The sequence below is a fragment of the Pinus tabuliformis genome, chromosome 3_1 (genome assembly GCF_031772625.1).
Source record: "Pinus tabuliformis cultivar Carrire ecotype Pingquan chromosome 3_1, CPIR1, whole genome shotgun sequence".
Classification (NCBI taxonomy): Eukaryota; Viridiplantae; Streptophyta; class Pinopsida; order Pinales; family Pinaceae; genus Pinus; species Pinus tabuliformis.
This window is the reverse complement of record NC_142301.1, coordinates 286,433,940-286,449,913: the sequence shown is the minus strand read 5'-3', so window position 1 is coordinate 286,449,913 and position 15,974 is coordinate 286,433,940. Positions and strand designations below refer to the sequence as shown.

The 15,974-nt window shown below is 33.6% G+C and overlaps 1 long non-coding RNA gene across 2 annotated transcripts; it reads left to right on the top strand.

Annotated features, from left to right (window-relative positions):
- Nucleotides 1-2,313: 2,313 nt before the first annotated feature.
- Nucleotides 2,314-14,517, top strand: LOC149186908 (uncharacterized). 2 transcript variants are annotated; one of them, XR_016256164.1, is made up of 5 exons: nucleotides 2,314-2,469; nucleotides 2,674-2,766; nucleotides 3,163-3,236; nucleotides 3,465-3,553; nucleotides 14,296-14,517. It is a non-coding gene; the product is annotated as an uncharacterized LOC149186908 (long non-coding RNA). The 2 variants fall into 2 exon arrangements; XR_016256165.1 differs by having other exon boundaries at nucleotides 3,460-3,553.
- The last annotated feature ends 1,457 nt before the right edge of the window (nucleotides 14,518-15,974 follow it).

Sequence of the window (15,974 nt, the reverse complement as noted above, 5' to 3'; positions counted from 1 at the left end):
TACGACCCTTGACATAAACCCTAGAAGCCTACAATTGAGGCTTTGACCTAAAAATAAATAAATAAAGCATGAAACCAATGTTAATAAATGATTTTTATTTTACAAACAAATTTCCTTTTTCTTTCTTTTGACAAATATATTACATCATGACTCAAGTACAATTATGAAGACCAACACTAGTTACATTCTTCAACACCATTCAATCCTCACCTATCTCTGATGATCTCAACATGACATGAGAACCAATGTGATCCTCCTTGACCTTCTTCACTGTTGGTTAGGAATGTTTCTACGAATTTCATGTTGGTTTTGTAGAATTTGCAAACCTCACATGTGAAATGAAACCCCAACTTGAAGAATTTTTAGGCTAATTTCTCTCTCCAATGCACTTATTCTAGCACATTGTTTCCATTTAAGGAGAGCAGTGCCCCAAAGATGTTATCTTTCTCCTTGGTGCAAGTTTTATTATTTCCACTTGGTTGTTCTTTCAGGTATCAAAATTTACAACTGAGGATTGTCCTTAACCTATTGAGTGTTGGGGCATTTTTATCCTATAATGTTTGTTGGACAAGGGCACCGTATTTAGGGCAGTTTTAGCCCCCTTTTATGCATAAAAATGGAGAATTTATACACAATTTCGAATGCCTAGCTTTTAGGATTTTTTGTTGATTTATTTCACACCTATTTTTTGGATCTCGAAGACTTTTTGGCTGGTAGGACACACCTATGCATTGTTTCTACTAGGTGGTTTTTAATAATAAGTATGTGCACAAGGGTCTTGGAAATATTTCATGGAAGAAGATCATGCCTTAGGTACTAAAGAAAGATTTGAGGCATTCAAAACACTCAAACAATCCTACAATACCTTGTGGAATCACTTTAAACAACTTACAAAATGTGTCAAGTGATTAGGTAAAATGGAATTGGCCATGAGCTATTTTCCAAATAAACTACAAATGTGTCAAGTGATTAGGTAAAATGGAATTGGCCATGAGCTATTTTCCAAATAAACTACAAATGAGCACACAAACTTACAAGTATGTAGATACTTAAAAATGCACATGTATTTAGGAGCATGCATGTGCATAGAAGTTTTAATCACTAATAATTCTTCATACAAATTTTCTTCCTCAATTCTCTATTTTAAAATAATTCTCTCATCTTAAAATATAATTTATTTATATCTATAATATATTTTCATATCAATATAATTTATTTATATCTATAATATATATTATATTTTGATAATGACTGTGTTTTTTTAATTAATATTATAAAATATAATATTTTAACTATTTTTTCTTTTAAAATTGATATCACATTTTTAATACAATATTAAAAGTATATATTTTAATTAGTGATTCATCGTTACGGTTTCTCGTAATAAAACTGTGTTATAAACGATTTTTTTTAAAATACGTAACGGGTCATTTTTTTAATTTTAAAGACCGAACTTGAAACAGGTGGCATTTTAAATTTTTTTTAAAGAGGTGACGTCATTTTTTAAAGACCCAACTTGAAATTATGTTTAACTATATCTTTCAAATCCACGTCACTTTCAAATCAAAATAAAACTGTCTTTCCAAATCCACGTCACTTGCTCGCATACAATTCGATGCAGGAAGCAACTCGTAACTTACTTGATCATATTCCACGTCATTTACTCGATCATATTAGCTTGTATGCCGATTTCAAAATTTAATACTCTACGGCTACATTGGGCTCCGTGCGCAGCGGTTAATAATCTCTACGGCTACATTGGGCTCTGTGCGCAGCTGGCGGATTTGAAAGGTAAAAACAAGAATGCATTTCAAATCCGATATATCATTATTACATTTAGACGGCAAAAGAAAGGGAAATCGCACTAGCAAGCTTGGCCGGCAGATATAGGAAGAACAGTGGCCAGTATCGGCTTTCATGGCTGGGAGTTGGTGGACAAGCTACGTTTCATGGCTGGGAGATGGTGTAGAGTATCTGCGTTTCGATTGGCTGCTAAGTGGAGAAGGAGATTGGAGAAGGGCTGAGGAAATTAGGTAGTAGATAGAGTAGAACATATTTTGGGTTTGTTGGAGAAGGGTTGAAGAAATTAGCTAGCAGAGTAGAACAGATTTTGGGTTTGTTCGAGAAAGGTTGAAGAAATTAGGCAGTAGAGTAGAATTTTATGTATTAGAATTTGGATTTTAATACTGTGTTTTCTTTTCTTTTTGGAGCATGGCCATGCTTATTTGTTTATACTTTGAATTTTGCCTGTGCATTTTAGTTATTTATTTTGTTTTTGTTTTGAAAATGGTATGTTACTCTGGATTTGGTTGTTTGCTGTTTATTTGGTTGTTTGCTGCTTATTTGGTTCTGCGTTCTGGCTTGAGAGGTGAACACTGGTTGGTTGGGGGGTTAAGAGGGTTGATTGGGAGAGTGAGGCTGCCAAGAATATAAGATGGGATGACTGATTTAATGGTGAAAATTGAGAAGGTATATATTATTTTATTTGTTATTTAAAATTTTTGATGGTAATAGGTTATTATCTGAATTTTTAAATCACTATGTATTGAATTTTTAAATCACTATCTATTGTATTGCATTGTCTACAGAATATATATGAGTATTTTGTAGAACATTTTATCTTGTTTTTTTAATCTTTGTGGGTTAATTGTCCTGTTCCCTTTTCAAGTGCAGAGGAAGGAAGAACTATACTACCAGGAAGGAAGAATTATACCACCAGTTAACAGTGGTGGAAAACACAGATGCTGTGTATTTTCTAGATTGCAGGTGAGCATTAACTTTTGGTTTCTGTCTTATCTAATTAATTTCTAATTAAATTTTAATGAGGAAACTTAGGTGTACTTAATATGATTAGGGTTTAGATGCATACACAGGGTGCATGCAAGGGTGGGGAAAATTTTCATAATCTTTCATGGGTTATTCAATGTCTTTGAATTTTGTTTTTTGTACTGGTTATAATAGGGTTTCATTATTGAGTATTGTTTGTCAAAGTTCAATATATTGATGCTGAGTAGTGCAGCATAAAACCCTCTGATGCTTAAATCTAAAGAAGAATTTCTGGTTCTAGAATTCTTCTTTTAGAAACTGTTTGTAGAACATTTTATCTTGTTGTTTTTTTCTTTGGATTAACTTGTCCTGTTTCCTCTTCCTCTTCAAGTGCAGAGGGAGGAAGAATTATATGATCAAGAAGGAAGAATTATACCACCACCACATGCTGTGTATTTTTTAGATTGCAGGTGGGCATTAACTTTTGTTCTCTCATATCTAATTAATTTTTAATGAGTGTAGGGTAGGCTTACTTAACAAGCTTAGGGTTTAGATACAAACACACTATGCATGTAAGGGTTAATAGTTCATTATCTGAATTTTTAAATCACAATGTAGCTCATGGATAGATTACTTTGTAGAGCATTTTATCCTGTTTTTTTTTGGGTTAACTTGTGGAGTTTCCTCTTCAAGTGCAGAGTATGGAAATACTATACCATGAAGGGAGAATTAGAGCACGAGTTAATAGTGGTGGAAAACACACATGCTGTGTATTTTTAGATTGAAGGTGAGCATTAACTTTTGGTTTCTGTCAATATCTAAATAATTTTTAATAAGGGAAAGATGTAATTATTCAGTTTACTGTTTAGATACATATTGGTGTGGAAAAATTTCGTAGTCTTTGATCTTTTTTGGGTTATTCAATGTCCTTAGATTTTATTTTTTATAATGGTTATCATAGGGTTTTATTCTGGAGTATTGTTTATCAAATTTCAATATATTGATACTCAGTAGTGCCTGCATAAAACCCTCTGGTGCTTAAATCTGAAGAAGAATTTGGGATTTCTAGATTTTTTCTTTTAGGAATTATTAACATATGTTTAATATGTGAGTAAAATTTAATTTCAATTTTATTATAATTATTTTCCTCCCTGCATGTTGCAAATAAATTTTGGTCATTGAATGTTATTTTATCCACAGATTTTATTTTTTGTACTGGTTGTCATAGGGTTTTATTCTTGGGTATTGTTTGTCAAAGTTCAATATATTGATGTTGAGTAGTGCCATCAGAAGGCCCTCTGATGCATAAATTTGAAGAAGAATTTGGGGTTTCTAGAAATTTTCTTTTAGGAACTGTTTGCAAATGTTTAATATGTGGGTAAAATTTTATTTCAATTTTATTATAATTTTCTTCACTGCATGTTGCAAACAGATTTTGGTTATTGGATGTTTTTTATTTAGGCTAGTGACCCACAGTCCAAGCCATGTTTGGCTTATAAACTAACATATTATGGGGTGAGATCATTAACCATTCAGTGACCTGTAACAGTCAATTTGTGCTAGGATAAACCTTCTAATGCTGAAACCTAAAGAAAATTTTGGGTTTCCAGAATTTTCTTTTTAGTTACTATTTGTAGAAGTTCAATACTTGAGTTAAATTTTATTCCAGTTCTATTATAATTCTTTTATCTCCAACATTTTGCATATAGAATTTAGTCATTGGAGGGTTCCTTATTTAGCTGAGCAACCCACAATCCATGCCATCTTGAACTTATAAAGTAACACACATTTGGGGTGAGATTATTAACCAATCAATGACCCGCAACAATCATATTCATCAATCTCCATTTGTTATTTTTCTTAACCAGCTTGAACAAAGTGGCTTTAGGGATCATGGATAGACTCATCAATCTCCATTTGTTATTTTTCTTAACCAGCTTGAACAAAGTGGCTTTAGGGATCATGGATAGACTCATCAATCTCCATTTGTTATTTTTCTTAACCAGCTTGAACAAAGTGGCTTTAGGGATCATGGATAGACTTACTAGTCCGGGAGAATAAGTGCTGGTATGCCATCTAAGATGGTGGCTTTAGGGATCATGGATAGACTTACTAGTCCTGGAGAAAAAGTGCTGGTATGCCATCTAAGATGGATGGAATGAGACCTTCCAGGTCACACTTGCATTAGATGGAAACACACCACCTATGCAAAAGCACATTGAAGCAAGACTTGTAGGAAGACATTTGGATTCAGCAAGACCCTATTATGTAAGCAAACACTTTGAATCAAGACCAATTTAGAAAATTATGGTTTCTCAAATGTGTCCTTACCTATCTAAGTGTAAGCAAGTAGCATGGGATGAACTAACAATAGGTGTGCTAGGGGGTGATCTAACCTAGATAAGGAAAGAAGGTTCAAATACTTGGCCGGGGTTAGCACCTCTGTTTAGTCTTACTCGAAGCAAATCCTAAGTATTTGATTTTTTCTAATGAGGAGTTCAGGGTAGGCTCATTCCTTTTACTTTACATAACATTAACTCGAATCTGATTCAGCTATCTTTGTCCAAAATCAATACCTACTTTATGGTTTGGAAGAAGAAATATAGTTCCTACATTTTCCTTCATATTAAGTATGCTGCGACCATTTTTGTAGCCAAGGCCCATAAAAATGCCTTTTATATTTTTCAATTTAAGAGAGTACTACCCTCGTCTTTAAGCATTGCATTCCTTTGCATATTGATCTTATATGGAAGGAACCCAACTCCTTGTGTTTCTAGTGTGTTTATTTATGTCAGTGACTGCTAAAATTGGAGATTAAGAATGGAGTATCTTTTATTGATTGATAATCTTCCTTTAGGGACAGAAACAGTCGAGCCAAAGCAATTAACTTATCTCCCAAACATAAGAAAATATTTGGTAAAATTAAACAACTCCCAAACAACAATCCATTTCTCTCCATTCAACAATATTATAAGATTTACCAGTTCATTTTTAATTATCCAATTCCATTCATATATCTTATACCCATAACAAATTCCATCTATCTATTTTTGCTTAAAGCAATGTGAGGGTTTACCCATAAGGAAGTGTCTGGTTATCCATTAATGAGTTTGCTGAGAATGGGTAACTTAAGGACTTAACCCTCCTAAAAGGTAAAAGGTTAGTGCATGAAAGAGTTTACCAAAAAGAATCCACCTACATAGTCTTTTTACCTCCTCCTATAATATCCAACCATGGTAGATACCTCTTAGTCCATCTCTTGCTAAAGTGGACAAAGAGAATGTAAAAAGGTTTGCACTCTTGGAACATTTTAATTCCACTATTTAAAATTTTGTGACTGTAAAGTAACATAGGAGTCTTTAACATATAACATACGTATATAGGTAAGACAAAGGGTCCCTTCAATGTGTTCACAGTTATAATATAGGAGCCTAATGTATATAGGGTGCATTCAGTTAGATTCCGTTAGTCTTTTAACTTTTTTTAATTGTTTTAAAATGTATCCTTAAACTTGCTTCAGGAATGAGCCAGTAAGGGACCTTAAAGGTGTCAGAAATCAATGAGTAAGGTAGAAATATAATTGATCTAAAATGTATCTTTAAGGCTACTTCATGAATGAACCAGTAAGGGATCTTAAAGGTGTCAAAAGTCGACCAGTAAGGTAGAGCCAGAAATGAGCATGGATTTAGGTGGATGATGCGACCCAGTAATTCGTTGTAACTCACCATTTTGAACCTTTTTTCCTTTAGCCTATCTTATGAGGTATGGTGAGTTAGTTTTATGAGCCATCAAACCAAGCTGTTGGGGTTAGTTTTCTACTTTTTGTCCCTTCTGTTGGGGTTCTCCCTTCAACTAAGAGAAATAAGTGTAGAAAGTAGAATGTCAATGAAAATGATCAACCCATGAAGCTATGATCAAGAGGGGTATTCTGGATGGGGAGGAAAGGGCGCAAGAGCATCAGGCACATTCAGATGAACCTGGCATTCTTGTTAGTTGGATGCCAATGGTGAGAAGATTTTTATTGAGATGATCACCTACCATGCACCCAATAATTAGGAATGGTGGGTTGACACATCGCTATTAACCCATAACAGACCCAATTCCCTTCTTAAAAATATAGGTTTCGGTACTAGATATGTGCAATTCTTATTAAAAAATAAGATTGCCTGAAAATTTTTACCCATCTCCCTAGTCTTGGTTCCTTTTCTAGTGTTGTAGCAAATAAACAGCCTCATCTTTTGCATATTCAGCCAATAATTTTTGCTGTGTCCCAGTTCTACCTTAGATATGGCACATAGCTCAGATAACATAGCTAAGAAATCAGTTGAAGCATTATTTATGCACTTATATTGAATTTCAAAGTAAAAACCTTGTAGTTGACTTTCCAACTTCACCAAAATTCCACTAGGAAAATGAATACTCCAAAGTTTCATTCTCCATTTGGATTTTGAGGTGTTGTCCCAATAAATATGGCTTGAATTTTACTATAACATTCATAAGGGTCAACATTTCCTTATCATAGATGCATAACAACTGCTCCTTGTCAGTCAATTTCTACTTTGAAAAGCTATAGGCTGCTGATTTGCATGACCATAGTGTTCATGTCAGTGCTCAAAGCATCATATTTCACTTAAAAAGTCTGAGAAGTTTGGAAGTGCAAATACAGGGCTGGGCCTTTTTCATGTGTCAGTAGCCCCCCTCTACAGTCCCCATCCATTTAAATTGATTCTTATTGGTAAGATCAGTGAGGTTTGTCATGATGCTTCCAAAGCCCTTGACAGAACTTCCTATATAAATTGCATATTCTATCAAGTTCTCTCAATTGAGCCACATTCTTGGGAGTTGGCCACTCAAGAAACAAAGAGTGAAATCCAAAAAATAAAGAGTGAAACAGAGCCAGCACTGGATGATTGAGAAAATTGTCAGGTCTCAGCTTCTTTGATCACCATTTGATAGGAAGCAAAACTAAACGATTTTCATTCTAAATATTTTGTGTTCTTTGCCACAATAATGCTGGGATAAATGGAAATACACTGAGAATTAATTTAGAAAAAAATAAGTTAGCAATGAAGTTATATAGTTTCACCTTGTGTACAAGTATTTAACAGATGCCCGCTTGAGTGTTACAGTTTGCATAGATAAGAAGGGACCCCTTCTGCAGCCTCCATCCATTTGAATCCATCCTTTATTGGTAAGGTTGGTTAGGTGTGCCATGATGCTTCCAAACTTGACAAGACTCCCTACATAAATCACATATTCCGTTAATTTCTCTCAACCGAGTGACATTTCACTCAAGGATTAAGGAGTGAAATTTAAGAAATAAAGAGTGAAACAAAGCCAGCCCTGGATGATTGAAAAAATTGTTAGGCTTCAGGTTCATTGGTCACAATTTTATAGGAAGCAAAACTAACTGTTTTTCATTTTAAGTATCTTGTGTCCTTTGCCACAATAATGTTGTGTTAAGTGGAAATATACTGAGAAAATCAATTGTAGACAAACTTAAGTTACTAATGAAGTCATTCAGTTTTGTTTTCTGTTACATGTATTTGATAGATGCCTGAATGAGTGTTATAGTTTCCATAGATAAGAAGGGAGACCTTCTGCAGCCTCCATCTATTTGAATTGATCCTTATTGGTAAGATTGGTTAGGTGTGCCCATGATGCTTCCAAAACCGACAGACTCCCTATATAAATTGCATATTCTGTTAAGTTCTCTCAACCTAGTTACATTCCTGGGAGTTGGCTAGTCAAGGATTAAGGAGTGAAATTTAAGAAATAAAGAGTGAAACAAAGCCAGCCCTGGATGATTGAAAAACTTGTTAGGCTTCAGATTCATTGGTCAAGATTTTATAGAAAGCAAAACTAACAGGTTTTTCATTTTAAGTATCTTGTGTCCTTTGCCACAATAATGTTGTTGTGTTAAGTGGAAACATACTGAGAAAATCAATTGTAGACAAACCTAAGTTACTAATGAAGACATTCAGTTTCATTTTTTGTTACAAGTATTTGATAGATGACTGCTTGAGTGTTATAGTTTGCATAGACAAGAAGGGTAGCCCCTTTGCAACCTGCATACGTTTAAATCTATTCTTATTGGTAAGATCAGTGAGGTGGGCCATGATGCTTCTAAAAGTTAAAACCCTTGACAAACTTCTATATAGATTGCATATTCTATTAAGTTCTCTCAACTGAGTCACATTCTTTGAAATAAAGAGTGAATCAGAGCAAGCCCCGGACGATTGAGAAAATTGTCAAGCTTCAGATTCCTGGATCACAATTTGATAGGAAGCATAACTAGCTATTTTTCACAAGTATGGTGTGTCGGCTGCCACAATAATGTTGGGATAAATGGAAAGATACTGAGAGAATCAATTGTAGACGAACTTAAGTTACTAATGAAGTCATTCAGTTTCACTTTCTGTTACAAGTATTTGATAGATGCCTGCTTGAGTGTTGCAGTTTGCATAGATAAGAAGGTAGCCCCTTTGAAGGGTCCACCTATTTAAGTTGATCCTTGTTGGTAAAATCAGTGAGGTGTGCCATGATGCTTCCAAAACCCTTGACAAAATCAGTGACCATTTTGGCATCCACAAAAATGAAATTTTAAAGGCAGGACAATTATTCCAATTAAATGGACATTGGTTAAAACTTAAACCACATTAACACAAGATGTCAAGTAAATTCAGAACTTTGAAGCCAAAACACAATCACTGAAAATGAAGACCTAACTTGCCACTTTCTATTACTTAAATAATTTCGCCTTACATAAATTGGATCTGGAGAAGAAATCTGTAACTGTGAACCTTGATGAACTGTAATTCAAATTTGAGTACTAAAACCTTGATGAAAAAACTGAGAGCTGTGAACTAGACAGAGATAGAATTAAGTAACATAACATCATAGCCCCTCTTTCTTCTTGGACACATACTAGCCTTAACGAAATAAACCAGATTTGGAGAAGAAATCTGTAACTGTGAACCTCAATGAACTGTAATTCAAATTTTAGTGCTAAAACCTAGTAGATGAAACTGAGAGCTGTGAACTAGATCTGGAGAAGGAATCTGTAACTGTGAACCTCACTAAACTGTAATTCAAATTTAAATTGCATATTCTGTAAAGTTCTCTCAACTGAGTCACATTCTTGGTAAGGTTGGTTAGGTGTGCCATGATGCTTCCAAACTTGACAAAAATCCCTACATAAATCACATATTCTGTTAATTTCTCTCAACCCAGTCACATTCCTGGGAGTTGGCTAGTCAAGGATTAAGGAGTGAAATTTAAGAAATAAAGAGTGAAACAAAGCCAGCCCTGGATGATCGAAAAAATTGTTAGGCTTCAGGTTCATTGGTCACAATTTTATAGGAAGCAAAACTAACTGTTTTTCATTTTAAGTATCTTGTGTCCTTTGCCACAATAATGTTGTGTTAAGTGGAAATATACCGAGAAAATCAATTGTAGACAAACTTAAGTTACTAATGAAGTCATTGAGTTTTGTTTTCTGTTACATGTATTTGATAGATGCCTGAATGAGTGTTATAGTTTGCATAGATAAGAAGGGAGACCTTCTGCAGCCTCCATCTATTTGAATTGATCCTTATTGGTAAGATTGGTTAGGTGTGCCCATGATGCTTCCAAAACCGACAGACTCCCTATATAAATTGCATATTCTGTTAAGTTCTCTCAACCTAGTCACATTCCTGGGAGTTGGCTAGTCAAGGATTAAGGAGTGAAATTTAAGAAATAAAGAGTGAAACAAAGCCAGCCCTGGATGATTGAAAAACTTGTTAGGCTTCAGATTCATTGGTCACAATTTTATAGGAAGCAAAACTAACAGGTTTTTCATTTTAAGTATCTTGTGTCCTTTGCCACAATAATGTTGTGTTAAGTGGAAACATACTGAGAAAATCAATTGTAGACAAACCTAAGTTACTAATGAAGACATTCAGTTTCATTTTCTGTTACAAGTATTTGATAGATGACTGCTTGAGTGTTATAGTTTGCATAGACAAGAAGGGTAGCCCCTTTGCAGCCTGCATACGTTTAAATCTATTCTTATTGGTAAGATCAGTGAGGTGGGCCATGATGCTTCTAAAACCCTTGACAAACTTCTATATAGATTGCATATTCTATTAAGTTCTCTCAACTGAGTCACATTCTTTGAAATAAAGAGTGAATCAGAGCAAGCCCCGGACGATTGAGAAAATTGTCAAGCTTCAGATTCCTTGATCACAATTTGATAGGAAGCATAACTAGCTATTTTTCACAAGTATGGTGTGTCGGCTGCTACAATAATGTTGGGATAAATGGAAAGATACTGAGAGAATCAATTGTAGACGAACTTAAGTTACTAATGAAGTCATTCAGTTTCACTTTCTGTTACAAGTATTTGATAGATGCCTGCTTGAGTGTTGCAGTTTGCATAGATAAGAAGGTAGCCCCTTTGAGGGGTCCACCTATTTAAGTTGATCCTTGTTGGTAAAATCAGTGAGGTGTGCCATGATGCTTCCAAAACCCTTGACAAAATCAGTGACCATTTTGGCATCCACAAAAAATAAATTTTAAAGGCAGGACAATTATTCCAATTAAATGGACATTGGTTAAAACTTAAACCACATTAACACAAGATGTCAAGTAAATTCAGAACTTTGAAGCCAAAACACAATCACTGAAAATGAAGACCTAACTTGCCACTTTCTATTACTTAAATAATTTCGCCTTACATAAACTAGATCTGGAGAAGAAATCTGTAACTGTGAACCTCGATGAACTGTAATTCAAATTTGAGTACTAAAACCTTGATGAAAAAACTGAGAGCTGTGAACTAGACAGAGATAGAATTAAGTAACATAACATCATAGCCCCTCTTTCTTCTTGGACACATACTAGCCTTAACGAAATAAACCAGATTTGGAGAAGAAATCTATAATTGTGAACCTCAATGAACTGTAATTCAAATTTTAGTGCTAAAACCTAGTAGATGAAACTGAGAGCTGTGAACTAGATCTGGAGAAGAAATCTGTAACTGTGAACCTCACTAAACTGTAATTCAAATTTGAGTGCTAAAACCTAGATGAAACTGAGAGCTATGAACTAGACAGAGATAGAATTAAGTAACACACATGATATGTACTATGTCTTCGACATATATAGTCCCTCTTTCTTCTTGGCCACATACTAACCTTAACGGTAAAGAAAGGTCATCAACTCCTGCATTCATAAAAAGTAGCAAGGGCAGGGGTACTCCACCCACCGGATTGGAGTTCTTATACATGTGAACAGGTTTGTCTCCATCTGGATTAAAGACCCGCGTCAAATCAACAGTCTCATCTCCGTGGGTGTAGCCAAAAAGCTCAATGCTATATAAATTGCATATTCTGTAAAGATTTCTCAACTGAGTCACATTCTTGGAAGTTGGCCAGTCAAGGAAGGAGTGAAATTCAAGAAATAAGGAGTGAAACAGAGCCCGCTCTGGATGGTTGAGAAAATTGTCAGGCTTCAGGTTTCCTTAATCATAATTTGATAGGAGGCAAAGCTAATGGTTTTCTTTTCTAAGTATCTTGCGTCTCTTGCCACAATAATGTTGGGATAAATGGAAATATTTTGGGAGAATCAATTTTAGACGAACTTAAGTTACTAATGAAGTCATTCGTTTTCACCTTTTGTTACAAGTATTTGAAAGATGCTTGCTTGAGTGTTACAGTTTGCATTGATAAAACGGTAGTCCCTTTGCAGCGGCCATCCATTAATTGAGATCCTTATTGGTCAGTGAGGTGTGCTATGATGCTTCCAAAACCCTTGACAGTATAAATTGCATATTCTATGAAGTTCTCTCAAGTGAGTCACATTCTTGGGAGTTGGCCAGTCAAGTAAGGAGTAAAATTCAGGAAATAAGGAGTGAAACCGAACCAGCCCTGGATGACAGAAAATTGTCAGGCTTCAGGGACCTTCATCACAATTTAATAGGAAGAAAAACCAACAGTTTTTCATTCTAAATATCTTGTGTCCTTTGTCACAATGATGTTGGGATAAGTGGAAATCCACACAGAGAATCAATTGTAGATAAACTTGAGTTACTAATGAAGTCATTTAGCTTCACCTTCTGTTAATGCCTGCTTGAGTGTTAGAGTTTGCCGTGTAGAATGGGCCTTTTTTTGGTCATAGTAATTCCTTTGATTATTCAGATCTTCAGTCTGATGCTCTCCAAACTGAGCTATCACACAAGGGGGGATTTTACTAGGCACTATATGGTGCATGTCCAGTAATTCTTTTACTGCTCTTTCTCTGTCATCTTTAACTTAAGATACATGTAGGGTGAACATTATACTGTTCCAGGGACCCAAAAATATATTTCTACTGTTCTTCATGGTAAATAGCACATCTCCTCTGATGCATATTCACTTTATTCATCCTGTATAGTTCAACAATGAGTATATCTTTGAATGTGGTTGCTTTTCATGTAAGCAAATTCATCATGCATAAAGCAACTCCTCTGGACATGGATAGCTTGTGGGATGGTCATGGAGGAAAGCGATTGAAACACATCACAGATGTTGAAACCCTTCATGACCGGTATCAGTTGGTTTAGAAACAATATTGGACCCTGATCAAATAAAAGCAGGTCAATTGTTGTACCAGATGTACATCGCTATTCAATTGTAATTGTTGTCAAGTGAATGGATGTACATCGCTATTAATTAAAAAGAGACCGAATTCAGTATGTCTTGCGATGTGGGGCCTCGATCACTGTCCCATCAGTTTATGTGTCACTACCCTAATGATTCGAAGAGTTACTTCCCTGAGTGACTTCTGTGAGAGCGATGACCTCTCATCGGAGCGAATACCTTTTTGATAGTTCATGTTTTTAAAACCAATTCATTATGCCTATCCAGATCGATATGTATACCCAGTCGGAGAGTCTGGAATACATTTTTGATAGTTTATGTTTTTAAAACCAATTCAGTATGCCTATCCAGATCGATATATATACCCAGTAGCTCTTCGCGTGGATTCTGTTGTTTACCTTGATTTTGAATTAGTGAATCTTTATCCAGATACAGAGGTGTGTAAACCGCTTAAATGGCCATTTTATTGCATTTTATATCCACATTAACCCCCGAATAGGGTTTTAGGCGGTGGCTTCCTCCATTGATGTCGACGGGATTCTTTTCGGTCTTCATTAAGAACAACTCAGCCAATTGGATTTTCCCGTAGACAGGTATTCTGGTCATGATTTCTTAAGATAGTAATATCATTAGGCAAGGATTTTCATTTGATAGCACTTTCAATACCTCGATACAAAATAAAATGATAATAACATTTACATTTACAGGTCTTTCTTGAAACTTGAAATGCTTTAAGAAGAAGAGATGGGATGGGTTGCTTAGGTTTTCTATTTAGTTTACCTTAGTGAGATTTTTTTTTCCTGCAATTTTAATGGAGTGAAAAACTATTTTTTTTATTGTTTTTGTTATTTATTATTTTAAAATAGAAATATTATTAAAACTTTAATTTTCTGATGGTATGAAACAGAGATCAATACAAGAAGAGCGTGCACAGCAGCAAGATGGGAAGTGCTTCACAAAGGCTCAAACTCTGTCAGTAATCACATATTAGGTATAATTGTAAATTGTATTATGATTTTTGATGTACTCTCACAAACTATACTTTAATATATAATCAGATTTTTTTTTTGAGAGGGGCTAGACCCTTCTCACAACCTTCATAGATAGCTTTGGCCAAAGCTATCTTGGAGGAGTCTCTTTGTGGAGTTTTGTTTTTTTTTTTTTTTTTTTTCCAATTTTTTTTGTTTTATTTATAATTATAACTTTTTTTTTTCTTTGTAATAAAATATGTTTTTGATTTTATAATTTATTCCAGTGATATAATGATGTTTTGTTTATAATTATTTAATTAATTAATATTACTAAAATGAAAAAAAAATAGAACTTCATATTTTAAATTTTATTGAGCGTATTCACATTTTTTTTCACATTCACATTGCTTTCGCATGGCACTTACATATAATAACCTTAAATGATTTAATAAAAACTGAACTCATAAAATTATATTATTTCTAATTTTGTTTCACTTTTACAATTCTTTCACTTTCACTTGATACCTCTATATAAGAAAACATATAATTTAGTAGAAATGAACTCAAAATTATATTGCACAATTCTTTCACTTGATATCCTTATATGACAACCATAAATGACTTAGTAAAATTGAACTCCTAAAATTACATTCTCACATTCAAAGTTCTTTCAGAAAAATAAACTACATTTAAAAATGTTGATTCAAGATAAACTGCTATATTTAAAATTTTGTTATCTAATAAAAAATAATATTTAAAATTTATACTAAATAAGCCACTAAATTTTTATATTTATTTGATTTGTGTTGTGTTATGTGTTGTGTTGTGTTGTGTTGTGTTGTATTGTGTTATGTGTTGTGTTGTATTGTATTGTATTGTATTGTGTTATGTGTTGTGTTGTGTTTGTGTATATATGATTATACACACATGACATTGCTTAATATGATGTATTTTGTATTTTAAAGTTATGAAGATTTAATAAATATTAGTTTCAAAAGTATTTGTACAATTGTATTATCTTGTGTTATCTCATATGCATAAATTTGTATTTTTTATAAGCACATATATGGTTTTCAACTTTACATTTTAAAATTGTACATTGAAATTTGTGTGATCTCATATAGTTACAAATAATTAATTCTTCATAAATTTGTATTTTTATAAACACATATATAGTTTTCAACTTTACATTTTAAAATTGTACATTTAAATTTGTGTGATCCTCGTATAGTTACAAATACTTAATTCTTCATAAATGTGTATGATTTAGTAAAATTGAACTCATAAAATTAAGTTCTCACATTTTTCACATTCCCAATTCTTTCATAAAAATAAACTACATTTAAAAATTCTGATTCAAGATCAACTTCCATATTTAAATTTTGTTATCTAATAAAAAATAATATTTAAAATTTATACAAATAAGAGACTAAATTTTTATATTTGTGTTGTGTTGTGTTGTGTTGTGTTGTGCATTGTTTGTCTATATTTGATTATACACACTACATTGTGCTTAATATGATGTATTTTGTATTTTAAAGTTATGAATATTTAATAAATATTAGTTCCAAAAATATTTGTACAATTCTATTATCTTGTGTTATCTCATATGCAT